General features: G+C 43.4%; 1 long non-coding RNA gene across 1 annotated transcript in view; it reads right to left on the reverse strand.

Annotated features, from left to right (window-relative positions):
• Positions 1–17,287, reverse strand: part of LOC135229202 (uncharacterized) — a 57,140-nt gene extending 39,853 nt beyond the window's left edge. The window contains exon 1 of the long non-coding RNA XR_010319982.1: positions 17,208–17,287. This is a non-coding gene — a long non-coding RNA (uncharacterized LOC135229202). The remainder of the gene's footprint in view (positions 1–17,207) is intronic.
• Positions 17,288–19,585: the final 2,298 nt, after the last annotated feature.

Consider the following 19,585-nt stretch of genomic DNA (forward strand, 5'->3'; position numbering starts at 1 on the left):
TATAAAGAGAGAATTTTAAGAGTAGCTAGGGATAAACAAAAAGTCACCTATAAAGAAGCGTCAGTAAGACTAAGCTCGGACTACTCAGCAGAAACCATGCAGGCAAGAAGCACATATACAAAGCCCTGAAGGAAAAAAAAAAAAAAATTGCCTGCCAAGAACTATATATCCAGCAAAACTGTGTCTCAAATATGACGGTGAAATTAGGACACTTCCAGATAAGCAGAAGTTTAGGGAATTTTTAAAAACCTAACCAATATGACAAGAAATAATAAAGGGAGTTCTCCAGTTAGAAAATCAATGACATCAGCTAACAACCCAAGACTAGAACACAGGACAGAACAACCAGATAGCAACCCACGTAGAGATGTCACAAATAAATCAAAGCTAAAACACTGAAAATGTAGAAACAGAGACATCGATCTGTAAAAGATGACAACATTAAGACAAAAAAGAGGGACTAAATAATGTAGTCATAGATCTTTCATATGGAGAGGAAGTCAAGACGATATAAAGAAATAAAAGATTGGTTTAAATTTAGAAAAACAGAGGTAAATGTTAAGGTAACCCAAAGGAAACTAACAATCCTACACATTAAAATAAAAAAAAAAAAACAAGGAAAACATAAATTTTCGGCAAATACAAAAGCAACAACAAGGAAAAAGATGAAAGACTAAAAAGAAAAACGATTCAGCACAGAAAAAATTAATTAGCAGTAAATACAAAGGCAACAAAAATGAAGAGGATGGAAAGAAAATGCACAAAGAACAACGACTCAACAGAGAAAATTAAGTGGAATAAGGAAAATGTCAAAAAGACATACAGAAAAAAGACGAAAATGACAGCACTAAACTCATAACTATGAATAATTACGATAAATGTAAATGGTTTAATTGCACCAATAAGGAGACAGAGAGTAGCAGAATGGATTAAAAACCATGATCCGTCTGTATGCAGACTGCAAGAGACACACCATAGACTCAAAGACATAAACAAACTAAATCTCAAAGAATGAAAATATATATATATATATATCAAGCAGACAACAATAAAAAATAAGAGTGGCAATATTAATCTCTGATAAAACAGGCTTTAAAGTAAAATCCGCCACAAAGGAAAAGGAAATACACTATATAATGATTAAAGGGTCAATATACCAGGAAGACAAAATCATAATAAATACTTACATACCCAATGACAGTGCTCCAAAACACATAAAACAAACTCAAACAGCATTGAAAAGAGAAATAGCTCCACAATAATAGTCGAAGACTTCAACATACCACTTCTGATGACAGACAGGATATCCATAAACAAGCTCAATAAAGACACGGAAGATCTAAATACCACAATCAGCCAACTTGGTCTCATAGACTTAAACACAACACTTCACCCAACGGTAGTCAAGGAAACTTTCTTTTCTAACGCTCATGGAGCATTCTTGAGAATAGACCACGTATTAGGCCACAAAGCAAGCATTAACAGAATCCAAGACATCAAAATATTACACAGCATGTTTCCTGACCATAAAGCCATAAAAGTCAAAATGCTGTCGTTCTCATACATTTTAATTTCTTACATATTTTAGACCCAATAAAGTCTATTCTTATTATGTTATGCAGTCAGTAATCCTCTATTTTTACCCATTTCATTAACTTTCATTCCTTCTTGCATCTTAAGCCTTTCACCTTATTTTCTTTCTGCTTGAAGAATACCTTTGGAATTTTCTTTAATGTGGGCATGCTGATGTTAACTTATCTAGGTTTTGTTTGTCTGAAAACAAAGGTCTTTGCTCATTCATGAAGGATGTTTTTCCTCAGCATAGAGTTCTGGGTTGCCATGGATTTTCTCTCTGTAATTTAAATATATCATCTCATTGTCTTAGGGTTTTCACTATTTCTGTAGAGAAGTCATCGGTCAGTTTTTTTGTTTGTCCTTTAAAGATAATCTCTTCCATTCTTTAGTAGTGTTCAATTATTTGCTTTTTGTGGGGTTTTTTGTCTTTAGCTTCAGCAGTCCTACTATGAATTTCTTTGTATTTACCCTACATGGGTCTTATAAGGAAACCCTGGTGGCGTAGTGATTAAGCGTTATGGCTGCTAAGCAAAAGGTCAGCAGTTCGAATCCACCAGGCGCTCCTTGGAAACTCTACGGGGCAGTTCTACTCTGTCCTATAGGGTCGCTTTGAGTCGGAATCGACTCGACGGCAGTGGCTTGGTTCCTTTTTTTTTTTTTTTTTGGTTTGGGTTTTGTAAGTCTTCTAGAATCTGTAACTTGATATCTTTAATCATTTGAGGAAACTTCTCAGCCATAATCTCAGTTTTTCTGCCTCATTCTTTTTCTTCCTTCTTAAAGTATCTTATGCTGGATATTTTCATTGTATTCTCTGTATCTTATTTGTTTTTATATTATATATATTTTTCCTTTTGTCTATGCCTCTATTTTCTTCCAACATGTCTTCCACTAAATCTCTCTTCAGCATTTGTAATCTGCTGTTATATACATACATTAAGATTTTAACTTCAGCTATAGTTTTCAGTTGACTTTCTAAGTTGATCTGTTTTGTAGTTTCTAGTTTTTTGCCAAATTTCTAAGTCTTGCCTTTATTTCTTTGAACATAATAGAGTTATTTCAGTGTCTTTGTCTGATAGCTCCAATATCTAGTTTTTCTGTGGATCTCATTCTGTTATTTGTTGTTTCTACAGGTTTCACTCTTTTCTTTCTTTTTTAAAAAAATTGTTGATTATATTAGAGAGGCGAGGCCAAGATGGCAGAGTAGTGAGACGCTGCCAGTGATCCCTCTTAGAAAAAAGACCCGAAAAAACAAGTGAAGCAATTATATTTATGACAAGCTAGGAGCCCTGAACATCAAAGGCAAAGTTAGAAAACGGACTCAACGGCAGGGGGAGGGAGAGACTATTCAGAAGTGGAGAGGAGTTACTGGACCTGAATAGCCAGGAACCCTCAGGCACCGTTCCCTGGAGCGAGTGCAGTGGGGCTGGCAGTAGCGTTCCAGAGGCGCTTCACTCAGGGAAAGACAGCAAGTTGCACAGACTACTCACACCTCCAGAACAAGAGAAGAATGGCACTCGCAGCAAAAGCTAATTACTTGTGTTTATTTTACCACGCCCCCAACCCCCAAGCTGGCTTCAGTGGCTGTCAATTTCCCTGGGCCTGAGATAGGCCCCGGTACCACTCTGAGCCATTCTTCCGTCCTTGAAGAAGGTATAAGTTCACAACTGGGGGAAAGGTAATCTGCCAGCTCAATTAAGCTGGGGAGCTCAGGACAGAAGTAGCTCTTGTTCAGGCACAAACGGTCCATGGGCTTTGAATACCTTTCACCCCAGCATGGACCTGTGTGGGCCCATTTCAGGAGAATAGGCCCTTGTTGCCAGACTGCAATGGTTTCAGCTGGACAGTGGAAAGATGGGTGTTTGATGTTTGACACTGCTTTGCCTATTAAACAGCGTCTTCACCTACCCACATCAGGGGCCTAAGGACTGCTGGCTCCACCCACAATACCTGGCCACCTGTGACAGAGCTCCAAGGATAAGTAGTACCGCCCAGAACTTACAACCAAAAGCATTGGGTACCCATCGCCCTTCTGCAGAACCCACCCGTGTGCTCTACAGAACAGGGATGTGCTTTCCTCACAGACACTCAGAGGACAGCTGTCAGACCCCTGCCTTGATCAGAGCCTGACCCCCTACTGCAGCCAGATACTTCTGCCTACACCAATAACCCCTGCCCCTCTAAGACTGTAGGACAGAGCCTGTACCTTACACTTTATGACCAACTACCTGGGCACCTGAGTTGAATCCATACAAGAAAAGTAAATGAACTCCTAGGCTCATATACCTGGTAACAGTGCTAGCCATCTGGTGATAGTACATTAGAGCTTCAAAGGTGAAAATAATCAACCTAGTGCACTCAAGCAGCTTATCTGGGTATACCAAAACTAAACAAAGCAAGAAGCTAGGATACAAAAAGCAAGCATAAAATAAACCAATACAATAACTTATAGATGGCTCAGAGACAACAGTCAATATCAAATCACATAAAGAGGCAGACACGGGGGCAGGACCAAGATGGCTGACTAGGTAGAAGCTTCCGCTTATCCCTCTTGAAACAAAGACTCGAAAAAACAAGTGAACTGATTACATAAAGGACAATCTACAAACCCTGACCATCAAACACAGAACTAAGGAGTTGACCTGAGTGACAGGGGAGTGAAAAGCCACACTGCAGCAGCGACCGCTTCCGGAGCCAGTGTCCCACGCCACAGCCTTGAGCCCTCGCAGTTTCCTGGTGCCAGAGTGGTGGGGCTGATTGTGGCTTACTGAGACAGGGAAGCACGGATGTAGGCCTAACCCTCAGGACCAACCTCGGAGGAGACCCAGGCAGCACACGCAGGCTCCACACAGACGTGGCTGGCAGGGAAATGAAAAACCACGGGGAAGCAGCGACTGGTTTTGGAGCCTGGAGTGCAGCACCCCAGAAAGGAAACCTTGGTGCTGGGCGTTGGACTAAGTGTGGGGGAGCTGATTGCAGCTTCCTGAGATGGTGTGAGCATGGACGCAACCCTAACCCTCTGGGACAGTCTCAGCAGGGATACAGCCAGCACACGCAAGCTACACAATGCTCTGGAATCTCAGAAAAAACAGTCCTCACCAAACAACATAAGTAACTTTGTATATTTTGCCAGGCTACTCTCTTCTATATATCTGATTCCACCCCTCATTGCCCCAGCCAGCTTCATTAAGACTGGAATTCCCTGTGCCAGAGAGTGAAGTGCACTGCTCGATTTTTTTTCTTCTTTCTTTTCTAACCCGTTCTCCTGGCCTGAGAAAAGCACCATTTAGCAATCAAAGAAAAAATCCTTCCCTGACTTCCCTAAACTGCAATTAACAATACAGAATCAGCTCCATCCAGGCATTAAGAGACCCATAGTCTTTGGCTTTCACCCTACAGGTAACTAGGTGGCTATTATAATGCAAAGGCAATTCTGATAGACATCTGACCATAATTGTTTTAGCTCAGCAGTGGAAAGGCAAGTTTTGGAGGTCAGATATCTCTCTACCTATTAAACAGAGACCTCACTGGTCCACACCAGTGAAAAGAGGGCTGAGACTCCACCCACACCACCTAGCCACCTGCTAGAGGGATCTGAGAATAGTGATGTCTACCCTAGCATTGGGTGCCTAAGATACAGCTGCAGAGCTCACCCACCAGAGCACTCTAGAGAATAGAGCCACACCTACCTCACTGACACTTGAAGGAAGGCTGTCAGCATCCTGCCCTCCTCGAAATGTGACCCCCTGCCACTAATAGAAACTGGTGCATACAACCATCACCACTACTCCTCTAAGATAATAGGTGAGAGCCTACACCACACACTAGGTGACCAGCTATCAGGACACCTGAGCTGATTCTATTCAAGAATAGTGAATGGACTCATACACTTACATACCTGGGAACAGCTCAGGCAAGCTGGTAACAGGACGTAAGTGATTCAAAAGCTACAGCAATCACGATACCACAATCTAGTAGCCCATCTGGGTGTATTGTAACAAAACAAAACAAGAAGATAAGACTCAGTGAGCAAATATAAAAGAAAATATTACAATAGCTTATAGATGGCTCAGAGACAGCAGTCAACATCAAATCACATGAAGAAGCAGACCATGATTGCTTCTACAAACCCCCAAATCAAAGAATCAAAATCATTCCCGGATGTAGATACATTCCTAGAATTGCCAAATGTAGAATATAAAAAAATTGTATACAGAATGCCTCAAGACATCAGGAATGACCTCACAAATGAAATAAGGCAATCTACAGAAAAAGCCAAGGTATACACGGATAAAGCAGTTGAAGAAATCCAAAAGATTATTCAAGAACATAGTGAAAAAATTAATAAGCTGTAAGAATCCATAGAGAGATAGCATTCAGAAATCCAAAATATTAACAATAAAGTCACAGAATCAGACAACTCAATAGGAAGTCAGAGGAGCAGACTCGAGGAACTGGAATGCAGAGTGGGGGAGCTGGAGGATAAGGCAATTGACACAAATATAGTTGAAGAAAAATCAAATAGAATTTAAAACTATGAAGAAACCCTAAGAATCATGGGGGACTCTATCAAGAATAACTTGCGTGTGATTGGAGTTCCGGAAGAGGGAGGGATAACCAAAAATACACAGAGAATAGTGGAAGATCTGATGGCAGAAAAATTCCCTGGCATCGTGAAAGATGAAAAGGTATCTACCCAAGATGTTCATCGAACCTCATACAAGATAGATCCCAAAAGAAAATCACCAAGACATATCCTCAAACCTGCCAAAACCAAAGATAAAGAGAAAATTTTAAAAGCACCCAGGCATAAACGAAAAGTTACCTACAAAGGAGAATCAATAAGTTTGCACTACTCGGCAGAAACCATGCAGCCAAGAAGGCAATGGGATGACGTATATAGAGCACTCAAAGAGGAAAAACTCTCAGCCAAGAATCATACATCCGGCAAAACTCTAAAACATGAAGGTGAAATTAAGATATTTACAGATAAACACAAGCTTAGAGAATTTGCAAAAAACGAACCAAAACTGCAAGAATTACTAAAGGAAATTCTTTGGTCAGAAAATCAATAATATCAGATACCAACACAAGGTCACAGAACAAAACATCCTGATATCAACTCAGATAGGGAAATCACAAAAACAAAATAAGATTAATTAAAAAAAAATTACTCAAAACAGGGAATCATTGATGTCATTATGTAAAAGATTACAACAGACAAAAAAGAGGGACTAAATACAGGAGACATAGATCTTACATATGTAGAGGAAACCAAGGTGATATAGGGTGAAACAAGTTAGGTTTTTACTTAGTCAAACTGGGGTAAATATTAAGGTAACCACAATGAGGTCTAACAATTCCATACTTCAAAATAAAAACCAAGATAAACATAACGACTCAGCAAAATAAATTCAACTACTATAAAAAGGAGGAACACACATTCTACAAAGAAAAACTCAGCGCAAAAAAGTAAATGGAAAAATGAAATTGTCAAAAACAGGCATCAAAATGACAGCACTAAACTCATAAAAAAAAAAAACTCATACTTATCTAAAATTACACTTAATGTAAATGGACTAAATTCACCAATAAAGAGACAGAAAGTTGCAGACTGGATAAAAAAACACGATCAGTCTGTATGCTGCATAAAAGAGACACACCTTAGACTTAGAGACACAAATAAACTACAACTGAAAGGATGGATAAAAATATATCAAGCAAACAACAATCAAGAAAGAGCAGGAGAGGCAATATTAATTTCCTACAAAATAGACTTTAAAGTTAAATCCACCACAAAGGATAAAGAAGGACACTACATAATGATTAAAGGGACAATTTACCAGGAAGATACAACCATATTAAATATTTATGCACCCAATGACAGGGCCACAACATTCATAAAACAAACGTTAACAGAATTAAAAAGTGAGATAGACACCTCCACAATTATAGTAGGAGACTTCAACACAACACTCTCGGTGAAGGGTAGGAAATGCAGTTAGAAGCTCAATAGAGACACAGAAGATCTAATTGCTACAATTAAACAACTTCACTTCATAGACTTATACACAACACTCCACCCAACAGCTGCAAACTATAATTTCTTTTCTAGTGCACATGAAACATTCTCTAGGATAGATCACATATTAGGTCATAAAACAAGCCTTTGCAGAACCCAAAACATTGAAATATTACAAAACATCTTCTCTGAATGAAAGACCATAAAAGTAAAAATCAATAACAGAAAAACCAGGGAAAAGAAATCAAATGCTTGGAACTGCACAATACCCTGCTCAAAAAAGACTGGGTTATGGAAGACCTTAAGGAGGGAATAAAGAAATTCACAGAATTCAACAAGACTGAAAACACTTCCTATGAAAACCTTTGGGACATGGTGAAAGCAGTGCTCAGAGGTCAATTTATATCAATAAAGGCACACATATTAAAGAAGAGCCAAAATGAAAGAACCGTCCCTACAACTTGAACAAACACAAAGAGAGCAACAAAAGAAACTGTCAGGCACCAGAAGAAAGCAAAAAATAAAAACTACAGCAAAATTAAATGAATTAGAGAATAGAAAAACAATTGAAAGAGTTAACAAGGCCAAAAACTGCTTCTTGGAAAAAATTAACAAATTTGATAAACCACTGGCCAGACTGACTAAAGAAATACAGGAAAAGAAACCAATAACCCGAATAAGAAATGGGACGGGCCATATCACAACAGATCCAACTGAAATTAAAACAATCATATCAAATTACTACAAAAAATTGTACTCTAGCAAATTTGAAAACCTAGAAAAAATGGATGAATTCCTAGAAACACACTGCCTACCTAAACTAACACACACTGAAGTAGAACAACTAAATAGACCGATAACAAAAAAAGAGATTGAAAAGGTAATCAAAACACTCCCAACAAAAAAAAGCTCTGGACCTGACGGCTTCACTGCAAAGTTCTACCAAACTTTCAGGGAAGACTTACCACTACTACTGAAGGTATTTCAAAGCATAGAAAAGGACAGAATACTACCTAACTCCTTCTATGAAGCCAGCATAACCCTGATACCAAAACCAGCTAAAGGCAACACAAAAAAAGAAAATTACAGACCTATATCCCTCATGAACATAGATGCAAAAATCCTCAACAAAATTCGAGCCAGTAGAATTCAACAACATATCAAAAAAATAATCCACCATAACCAAGTAGGATTTATACCAGGTATGCAAGATTGGTTCAATATTAGAAAAACAATTGATGTAATCCACCACATAAAAAAAAGACAAGAACCACGTAATTTTATCAATTGATGCAGAAAAGGCATTGGACAAAGTCCAACACCCACTCATGATAAAAACTCTCAGCAAAATAGGAATAGAAGGAAAATTCCTCAACATAATAAAGGGTATTGATACAAAGCCAATACCCAGCATCATCCTAAATGGAGAGAGCCTGAAAGCATTTCCCTTGAGAACGGGAAACAGACAAGGATCCCCTTTATCACTGCTCTTATTCAGCATTGTGCTAGAGGTCCTAGCCAGAGCAACTGGGCTAGACAAAGAAATAAAGGGCATCCAGATTGGTAAGGAAGAAATAAAATTATCTCTATTTCCAAAGACATTATCTTATACACAGAAAACCCTGAGGAATCCTCAAGAAAACTAATAGAAGGGTTCAGCAAAGTTTCAGATTACAATACAAACACACAAAATCAGTTGGATTCCTCTATATCAACAAAAAGAACATTGAAGAGGAAATCATCAAATGAATACCATTCACAGCAGCCCCCAAGAAGATAAAATACTTAGGAATAAACCTTACCAAAAATGTAAAAGAGCTATACCAAGAAAACTACAAGGTACTACTGCAAAAAAACCAAAAGGGACCTACGTAATTGGAAAAACATATCTTGCTCGTGGATAGGAAGACAACATTGTAAAATTGTCCATTCTATCAAAAGCCATCTATAGATACAATGCACTTCCGATCCAAATTCCAATGACATTTTTTAAACAGATGGAGAAACAAATCACCAACTTCATATGGAAGGGAAAGAAGTCGCGGATAAGTAAAGCATTACTAAAAAAGAACAAAGTGGGAGGACTCACTCTGCCTGATATTAGAACCAATTATACCGCCACAGTAGTCAAAACAGCCTGATACTGGTACAACAACAGACACGTAGACCAATGGAACAATATTGAGAATCCAGATATAAATCCATCCACATATGAGCAGCTGATATTTGACAAAGGCCCAGTGTCAGTTAATTGGGGAAAAGACAGTCTTTTTAACAAAAGGTGCTGGCGTAACTGTATATCCATCTGCAAAAAATGGAACAGGACCCATACCAGGACCCATACCACACACCATGCACAAAAACTAACTCCAGATGGATCAAAGACCTAAACATAAAATCTAAAACGATAAAGATCATGGAAGAAAAAATAGGGACAACATTAGGAGACCTAATACATGGCATAAACAGAATACAAAACATTACTAAAAATGACGAAGAGAAACCAGATAACTGGGAGCTCCTAAAAATCAAACACCTATGCTCATCTAAAGACTTCACCAAAAGAGTATAAAGACCACCTACAGACTGGGAATAAGTTTTCAGCTAAGACATCTCCCCCTGGCACCTGATCTCTAAAATCTACACGACTCTGCTAAAACTCAACCACAAAAAGACAAACAACCCAATTAAAAAATGGGCAAAGGATATGAACAGGCACTTCACTAAAGAAGACATTCAGGCGGCTAACAGATATATGAGGAAATGCTCTCGATCATTAGCCATTAGAGAAACGCAAATCAAAACTACAATGAGATTCCATCTCACTCCAACGAGGCTGGCATTAATCCAAAACACACAAAATAATAAATGTTGGAGAGGCTGTGGAGAGACTGGAACACTTATACACTGCTGGTGGGAATGTAAAATGGTATACAACCACTTTGGAAATCAATTTGGCGCTTCCTTAAAAAGCTAGAAATAGAACTACCATACAACCCAGCAATCCCACTCCTCGGAATATATCCTAGAGAAATAAGAGCCTTTACACAAATAGATATATGCACATCTATGTTTATTGCAGCACTGTTTACAATAGCAAAAAGATGGAAGCAACCAAGGTGCCCATCAATGGATGAATGGATAAATTATAGTATATTCACACAATGGAATACTACACTTCGATAAAGAACAGTGACGAATCTGTGAAATACTTCATAACATGGAGAAACCTGGAAGGCATTATGCTGAGTGAAATTAGTTGCAAAAGGTCAAATAGTGTATAAGACCACTATTATAAGATCTTGAGAAATAGTTTAAACTGAGAAGAACATATTCCTTTGTTGTTATGAGGGGGGGCGTGAGGGAGGGTAGGAGAGGGGTATTTACTAAAGAGATAGACAAGAGCTACTATGGGTGAATGGAAGGACAAGAGATAGACAAGAGCTACTATGGGTGAATGGAAGGACAACACTCAACACAGTGGAGGTCAGCACAACTGGACTAAACCAAAGCAGTTTCCTGAATGAACTGAACGCTTCAAAGGTCAGCAAAGCAGGGGCAGATGTTTGGGAACCATGTTTTCAGGGGACATCTAAGTCAACTGGCATAATAAAATCTATTAAGAAAACATTCTGCATCCCACTTTGAAATGTGGCGTCTGGGGTCTTAAATGCTAACAAGCGGCCATCTCAGATGCATCGATGATTCTCAACCCACCCGGATCAAGGGAGAATGCAGAACACCAAGAACATAAGATAATAACGAGCCCAAGAGACAGAAAGGACTACATGAACTACAGACTACATCATCCTGAGACCAGAAGAGCTAGATAGTGCTGGGCCACAACCAATGACTGCCCTGACAGGGAACATAACAGAGATCCCTTGAGGGAGCAGGAGAACAGTGGGATGCAGACCCCAAATTCTCATAAAAAGACCAGACTTAATGGTCTGACTGAGACTGGAAGGACTCTAGTGATCATGGCCCCCACACCTTCCGTTTACCCACTATGGGAACCATCCCCAAAGCCAGTTCATCAGACATGGATTGGACTAGACAATGGGTTGGAGAGGGATGCTGGTGAGGCGTGAGCTACTTGGTTTGGGTGGACACTTGAGACAATCTTGGCATCTCCTGCCTGGAAGCGAGATGGGTGGGTAGAGGGGCTTAGAAACTGGCAAAATGGTCACGAAAAGAAAGAGTGGAAGGAGGGAGTGGGCTCTCCCATTGGGGGGAAAGTAATTGGGAATATGTAAGAAGTTGTGTATAAGTTTTCATGTGAGAGACTGGCTTGATTTGTAAACTCTCACGTAAAACACAACAAAAATTATTAAAATAAAAAAAAAAGAAGCTGACCCATGATTGCTTCAACAAGCTCTCAGAACAAAGACTCAAGGAATCTTCTGGATGAAGGTGCAATCCTGGAATTACCAGATGCAGAATACAAAAGATTAATATACAGAACTCTCAAAGACATCAGGAAGGAAATGAGGCAAAATGCAGAACAAGCCATGGAACACACAGATAAAGCAGCTGAAGAAATTAAAAAGGTTACTCAAGAACATAATAAAAATTTAATAGGCAGCAAGAAACCATAGAGAGACTGCAATCAGAAATTCAGAAGATAAACAATAAAATTACAGAGTTAGAAAACTCAACTGAAAGTAAGAAGAGCACAATTGAAGAACTGGAAGGCAGAATTACTGAGATTGAAGATAAAACACTTGGGACCAATATATTTGAAAAGAAACCAGATAAAAGAATTTAAAAAATGAAGAAATCCAAAGAATCATGTGGGACTTTATCAAGAGAAATAAGTATGAGTGATTGGAGTACCAGAACAGGGAGGGCTAACAGAAAATACAGAGGGAACTGTTGAAGATTTGTTGGCAAAAAACTTCCCTGATATCATGAAAGATGCTCATCGAATTCCACATACGGTAGATCTCAAAAGAAAGTGACCAAGACATATAATAATCAAACTTGCCAAAATCAAATATAAAGAGAATTTTAAGAGAGGCTAGGGATAAAAGAAGTCACCAACAAAGGAAAGTAAATAATAATAAACTTGGACTACTCAGCAGAAATCATGCTGGCAAGAAGGCAATGGGATGACTTATACAAAATATTGAAGGAAAAAAATTGCCATCCAGGAATCAAACCATAACCCTGGCCCTCTGGCCCTCTGGCCCTCTGGCCTTAGCCCTCTAACTCTAGCCCCTAAGCCCTGAGCCCCAAAGCCCCTAAGACCCTAAGCCCTTAGGTCCTAACCACCAAGGCCCTAAACTCTAACCCTAACCCAAACTGTAACCATATACCCTAAACCCTACAATCTAAACACCTACACCCCAAAACACTACACACAAAAACCATACACACTAAACCCTATACTCGAAGCCCCAAACCCTAAACCCAAACCTCAAGCCCCAAAGCCCAAACCCAAAACCTAACCGTAAGCCCTAAACCCTAACACCTAACCCTAAACCCTAACCACCCTAACCTTAACGACCCTAACCCTAACTACTCTAGCCCTAACCCTCAAACCCTAACCCTCTAAGGCTAACCTGAAACCCTAACCCTCTAACTCAACCTCCAACCCTCAAACCCAACCCCAAACACTAAACCTCAAATCCCTAGCCCTAAACCTAAGAATGAGCCTAAGCCTAACCCTAACACAACCCTAAACCCTAAACCATAACACTTAAAACCCTAACACCCTTAGCCCTAACACATTTAACCCTAACATCCTAAATGCCAAAACCCTAAACACTAACACCCTTAACCCCAACCACTAACCCCTAAACCCTAACTTAAAGCCTAAGTCATCTAACCCTCTAACCCTAATACCCTAACTCTAAAACCTAAACCCTAACCCCAGCCCCCAGCCCTAACCCTCACTCTAAGCCTTAAACCCTAAACCCTAAGTCCTAAAACCCTAAACTCTAAGCCCTAAGCCCTAAACCTAACCCTCTAACTCTAAACCCCAAAACCTTACCCCAAACCCATCCCAAACCCCTAAACCTGAACCCCTAAACCCTAGCCCTAACCCGTAACCCTAAACCTCTAAACTATACCTCTAACCCTAACCACAACACCAACCCCAACCTCTGAACCCCGAAACCCTAACCCCCAACCCTAAGCCTCTGAACCCTAAGCCTAAACCCTCTAACCCTAAACCCTAACCTTCACCCCCTCACATCCTCACCTTCTCACTCCCTCACTCTATAATCTTCTCAACCTCTAACCCCCTCACCCTCTAACCCCTCACCCTGACTCCCTCAATCTCTAACCCCCAAACTCTAAACCCCAACCCTCTAACACCCACCCTCTAACCCCAACCCTCTAACCCCAAACCACAAATCCCAAACAAACCCAACCCCAAGCCTAAACCTAAACCCCTAAAACCTAACCCAAACCCTAATGACTAAACCCCAAAACCCTAAACCCCCAAAACCCTAAACCCCAAACTGCAACCCCTAACACCTAACCTGTAACTCCGAACTCTAACCTCAAACCCTAAACCTAACACCTACCCCCATCCCAAAAACCCTAACCAAAAAACCCAGCCCTAAACTCTAACCCCCAAACCCCAACCCCTAACCCCAAACCCTAACGACCCTAACTCTAACAACCCTAACCCTAACATCCCTAACCCCAAACCCTAACCCTTTTTGTTAGCAGCAGTAGCACTTAACCACTAGCCACCAGGGTTTCCATGAGCAGTCACAGGAATAGACATATGCACACCCGTGTTCACTGCAACATTATTCACAGTAGCAAAAAGATGGAAACAACCTAAGTGCTCATCCACAGAGGAACGGATAAACAAACTATGGTACATACACACAGTGGAACACTACACGACAATAAAGACCAATGATGAATCTCCGAAACATCTCACGCCATGGATGAATCTGGAGCGCATCATACTAAGTCAGTCACAAAACGACATATACAGTAAGAGACCACTATCATAAAAACTCATGAAAACATTTACGCACAGGAACAATCCTTGATGTTCACCAGGGAGACGAAGAGCGGGTAGAGAAAAGCTAACTAAACAATAACCAAAAAAACCAAACCCACTGCCGTCGAGTCGATTCCAGCTCATAGCGACCATACAGGACAGATTAGAACTGCCCTATAGAGTTTCCAAGGAGCGCCTGGTGGATTTGAACTGCAGGCCTTTGGTTAGCACCAGTGGCTCTTAACCACTACGCCATCAGGGTTTCCAACCAAACGACAGATATGTGGTAACTCTGGTGAAGGAAGAGACAGTACACAAGACTGGGAAATCAACCTCAGCCTCACCCTAACCCTAACCATAACCCTAAACCTCTTGTGCCCTAGCCTAGTAACCCCAACCCCCAACCACCTAAAACCTATACCCCTAAACCTAACTCCCAAACCTCTAACCCCCCAACCTGAACCCCTAACACCAAACCCTAACCCCTAACCCTAATCCTCTAACCCTTCTGCATCTCTGGGCCTCTCGACTCTCCGTCTATTTTCTTCCTCCAAATCCTACTAACACTCAGTGGAATTTTGAAGTTTCAGCTGTGCTTTGCTTCTTGTTGTCTCCACCGGTCCCATCAAGGCACTGCATCATTTGCTCTGCTTCACTCTTCAGTTCCAAAACCATGGCTTAGAATCGCCTGACACTGAACTTCAGCGATTCGGTGCAAGGCCGCGAGAGGGCGCGCGCACCGCCGGTTCCGTTCTGCCCACCAGACCCTCTGAGCATGGGAACCTCCTGGACCTAAGCCGGGACTGACCTGGGTACTGCTCCAGTGGCGATAGCAGAAGCTTTTCTTCCCAAGGGACCCAACGCCCCAGGGCGCTCTCTCAATACTCCCATTAATGCTGTTACTATCCTAACCCACTCCTTCTGCGCGACCTAGTGGGTCCTTGACCAGGCCCAGCCTTCACGACCCGCACCCCCCTGCCGTGGTCACGTAGAGGAACCTGCAGGGCCGCACCCTCCCCGCCCAAGCTCTGCCCCTCCATACCCTGATGCCCTGCAGGCCTCTACTAGGTCCCCGCCCAGAGGAGAGTTGTCGCCCTGCACGGGGTGGGGGGACACGAGTGAACAATCGGAAACCACACCCCAGGCACGAAGCCCACTGCCCATATTGAGATCATGTGAGCAGGGCTGCCCCGCCGACTGGAGCCTGCACGACATCACTCACGTTTGTCAGCTTCTCACCGCCCTCTGGGCTCAGGGTCCCAGAGCAGCCAATCCCCCCGGGGCGGGGGAGGTCGCCCGTCCGCAGGGGCTGGAAGATCGGGTTGGCGCCCATGGCCGGAGCGCTTAAAACCCTTATAAACCCTCATAAAAGGCCAGCTCCAGACCTTCAAGTGTCAGCCCGAGAGACACCTAATCTCCTCCAACCTAAAAAAAAAAAAAACACACCCGTTGCCCTCGAGTCAATTCTGACTCATAGCGACCCTATAGGACAGAGTAGAACTGCCCCACAGAGTTTCCAAGGAGCGCCTGGTGGATTCAAACTGCCAACCTTTTGGCTAGCAGCCTTAGCACTTAACCACTACACCACCAGGGTAACCCACGAACCCACTGCCACTAGGGTAGAGGCTCCAAATCCCGCCAGTGTGAGGAACCCTCAAATCCCCTCAGCACCAGAGACCGCGTCCACAGCGACCGGTACACAGCGCTGCACAAATGTTTAAGTTAACAAATGACCTGGTTGCTCAGGACCCCTTCCTGCTACCCCCACCCCGCCACCCAGAGGGGGAGCGGGACCCGGCATCCACACTGTTAACAGACACTGAATCGCTGCATCCACAAGGAGTAGGATCCCCGCGCTGCTCCACAGATTCCCAGGACCCCTTCCTTTCCCGGTGGGGCCGCGCCGACGCCCCAGCCCCGAGAGTAGACCAGCTGGGCGCGGGCGAGGGCGCGGGGTGCCTCAGTCTCCCAGGCACAGCGCCCAAAACAGTAAGGGGCAGCATGGCCTTGGGCGGGGGATCCCTCTCTCCCCGTCCCTGGCACCCTACGGAGTCTGGTGGGGGTGGGAGGAGGAATGGGGGCGAGTGCCCCGCCCTCAGTCTGGAGTCTCACCCGCCCGGGCGAACTCTGGGCCTTGGTTTCCCCCCTGGCACAGGGAGCAGGTGGGGGGCGGGGGGGGCAGGCGCCCATCCCCCAGCTTGGCCCGCAAACCTGCCCCGGGCAGAGTAGGGACCTTGGTGCAGCCCTGGACACGGACTTTCTCCCCAAGCCCTTCAAGCCCCCAGGCCCGAGGGCACTCCGCAGCTGGATCCCGCGGCTGGAACCCCCCCCCCGCAAATCCATGGGGATGCAAATTTCGCAGACCAGCTGCGTCTCCCGGGCCAGAGGCTCCCTCTCGCAGCCCCTAGAGTGGCTGCGTCCACCCGGCCCCACGCCGCGTCCGCTCCTGGGGATCACTTGGGACGGGGTACGCTGGAGGGGGCGATGCAAGCTGCTAAACCAACGTCCGGACTCCCCAACCTCTGGAGCCCACGGGATGCTGGGACTGGGACCCGCCCTCCTGGCGCCTTCCCTCCACACCTTCGAGGGGCCAGGCTTGTTCAGTCTGGGAGCGGGCCCCTCCGTCCAGCTGCCGGAGTTTCATACCTTTCAGAAAACACGGCACGGAAAGCAGCACGAACAGCATCCTCTCTAAGGCGCGCCATCCGGCCCGGACCCCTCACCACCCGTCCCAGGGCTTCCGGGAGTAACTGGCTGGACGGCGAGGAACATGGCTGCCGGCCCCCCCCAGCGGCCTGGGTGTGGGGCGGGCGTGGGGGGGTTGGGCCTCCAGAGGGGAGGGCGGGGTCTAGAAGCAAGGACAACGCCAAAGTGTGCGGGGTGAGGAGACGGGAGACGTCAGGAGAGGGCCCTCTCGCGTGCAGAGTTAAGTATTGGAGGTGCAACGGTTAAGTGCTTGGCTAACTGAAAGGTGGGCCGTTGGAACCCACCAGCTCAGGGGTTGAAAAGATCTGGAGATGGGCTCCCATAAAGATTCTAACCAAACAAAATCCAAACCAGTTGCTGTTGAATCAATTCTGACTCATAGTGACCCTATAGGGCAGAGCAGAACTGCCCCACAGGGTTTCTAAGACTATAAGTCTTTACAGAAGCAGACTGCCATGTCTTTCTGCAAAGAACCAACTGGTAGATTCGAGCTGTCCACCCTTTGGTTAGCAGCCGAGCTCTTAACCACGGGGCCACCAGGGCTGTGCCATAAAGACTGCAACCTAGGAAACCTTGTGAGGCAGTTCTAAGTTGTCGTACAGGGTTGATATGAGTCAGAATCTCTTGATGGCACACAACCATGATTGTACTAAGAAAAATTCCTCCAAGCAGCTGTCTACATGACCCCTGAAGCACACATGCATGCACGCTATCAAAGCAGTGCGGCCAAAGACAGGAAATTGGAATAGAGACATTATAGAGTGGACAGTGAAAAGTGATTTCTGAGGGGTATGCAGCTCAAGCGGAGGAGGTAGCATACAACTAAATGCCCTTCTCCTATTGTTCAATGGTCTTGAGAAAGAATGTGTCCCAGGAATTAACTGTAGCCCAGGAGAACTTGAAGACAGCAAATACAGAGGACCGGTCAGGATGCTTCTGCAGTGGTCAGGGTGAGGAGTGATGGTGGTAGTGCAGGTGGGAACAGTGGGCAGGCTTGAGGTGTACTTTGGAGCTTGAGCTGCCAAGAATTGCTGGTGGATCAGACGTATGGGATGAGGGGGATGGAGAATCAAAGGTGACTTCTAGAATTCAGGCTACCATGAGCGCATGGTCACCAGAGCCATTCTCTACCATGTGGAAAACCATGGAGGAACAAACTTGAGAAAATGACCAAAAGATTTTTTCTGGACATGTTAGATTTGCATGTCTGAGGTCATCCAAGTGTGGAGAACAGTTCCCAGCTGTGGATACCACTCTGAGGTAGAGTACTTTTCTGGGTTCTAAGAATTTGGAGATCATCAGCCTATAGCTGATTTGAAAGCCACTGGTGGTGCGATGATTATGCATTTGGGTGCTACCAAAAGGTCTGCAGTTTGAATCTACCAGTCGCTCCTTGGAAACCGTGTGGGGAAGCTCTATTCTGTCCTGTACGGTTCCTGTGAGTGAGAATCCACTCGATAGCGACTTTGTTTTGTTTTGTTTTGTTTTAATACTAAGCTCAGAAAAGTTGTGTGTCAGGGTTGTATTTTTTCACAATACTTATTCAAGCAGTTCGAATCTACCAGCCACTCCTTGGAAGCCCTATGGGTCAATTCTACTCTGTCCTTTAGGGTCGCTATGAGATAGAATCGACTCAACAGCAATGAACTTAGTCTTAGAGGAGCTCTTTGTCTGTCAAAGCTGAGAGTTTTACTTCATACTTTTTAAAACTGCCATGTCTCATGCTACGCGGCTACCCTTACAGGAGCATTTTTGGTGCTAACTTGACTTGTTCTTGGTGAAGGGCTCTGTATTCATTTTCTAGGGCTGCCACAGTAAATTACCAAAAACTGAGTGTCTTTAAAAAAACGTATAATCCATACAGTCCAAGAAGCTGTATTATATGAAGAAGAAGGGGCATCAGGATTAGAGGAAGACTCATTAACAGCCTAGACATGCAGATGACACAACCTTGCTTACTGAAAGTGAAAAGGACTTGAAGCACTTACTGATGAGGATCAAAGACTTCAGCCTTCAGTATGGATTACACTTCAACATAAAGAAAACAAAAATCCTCACAACTGGAACAATAAACAGAGAAAATACTGAAGTCATCAAGGATTTCATTTTACTTGGATCCACAATCAACACCCATGGAAGCAGCCGTCAAGAAATCAAACGACATATTTTATTGGGCAAATCTGCTACAAAAGACCTCTTTAAAGTGTTAAAAATCGAAGATGTCACTTTGAGGACTAAGGTGTGCCTGAACCAAGCCATGATATTTTCAGTCGCCTCATGTGCAGCTAAAGCTGGGCAATGAATAAGGAAGGCAAAAG

The sequence above is a fragment of the Loxodonta africana genome, unplaced genomic scaffold (genome assembly GCF_030014295.1).
Source record: "Loxodonta africana isolate mLoxAfr1 unplaced genomic scaffold, mLoxAfr1.hap2 scaffold_147, whole genome shotgun sequence".
NCBI classification, from domain to species: domain Eukaryota; kingdom Metazoa; phylum Chordata; class Mammalia; order Proboscidea; family Elephantidae; genus Loxodonta; species Loxodonta africana.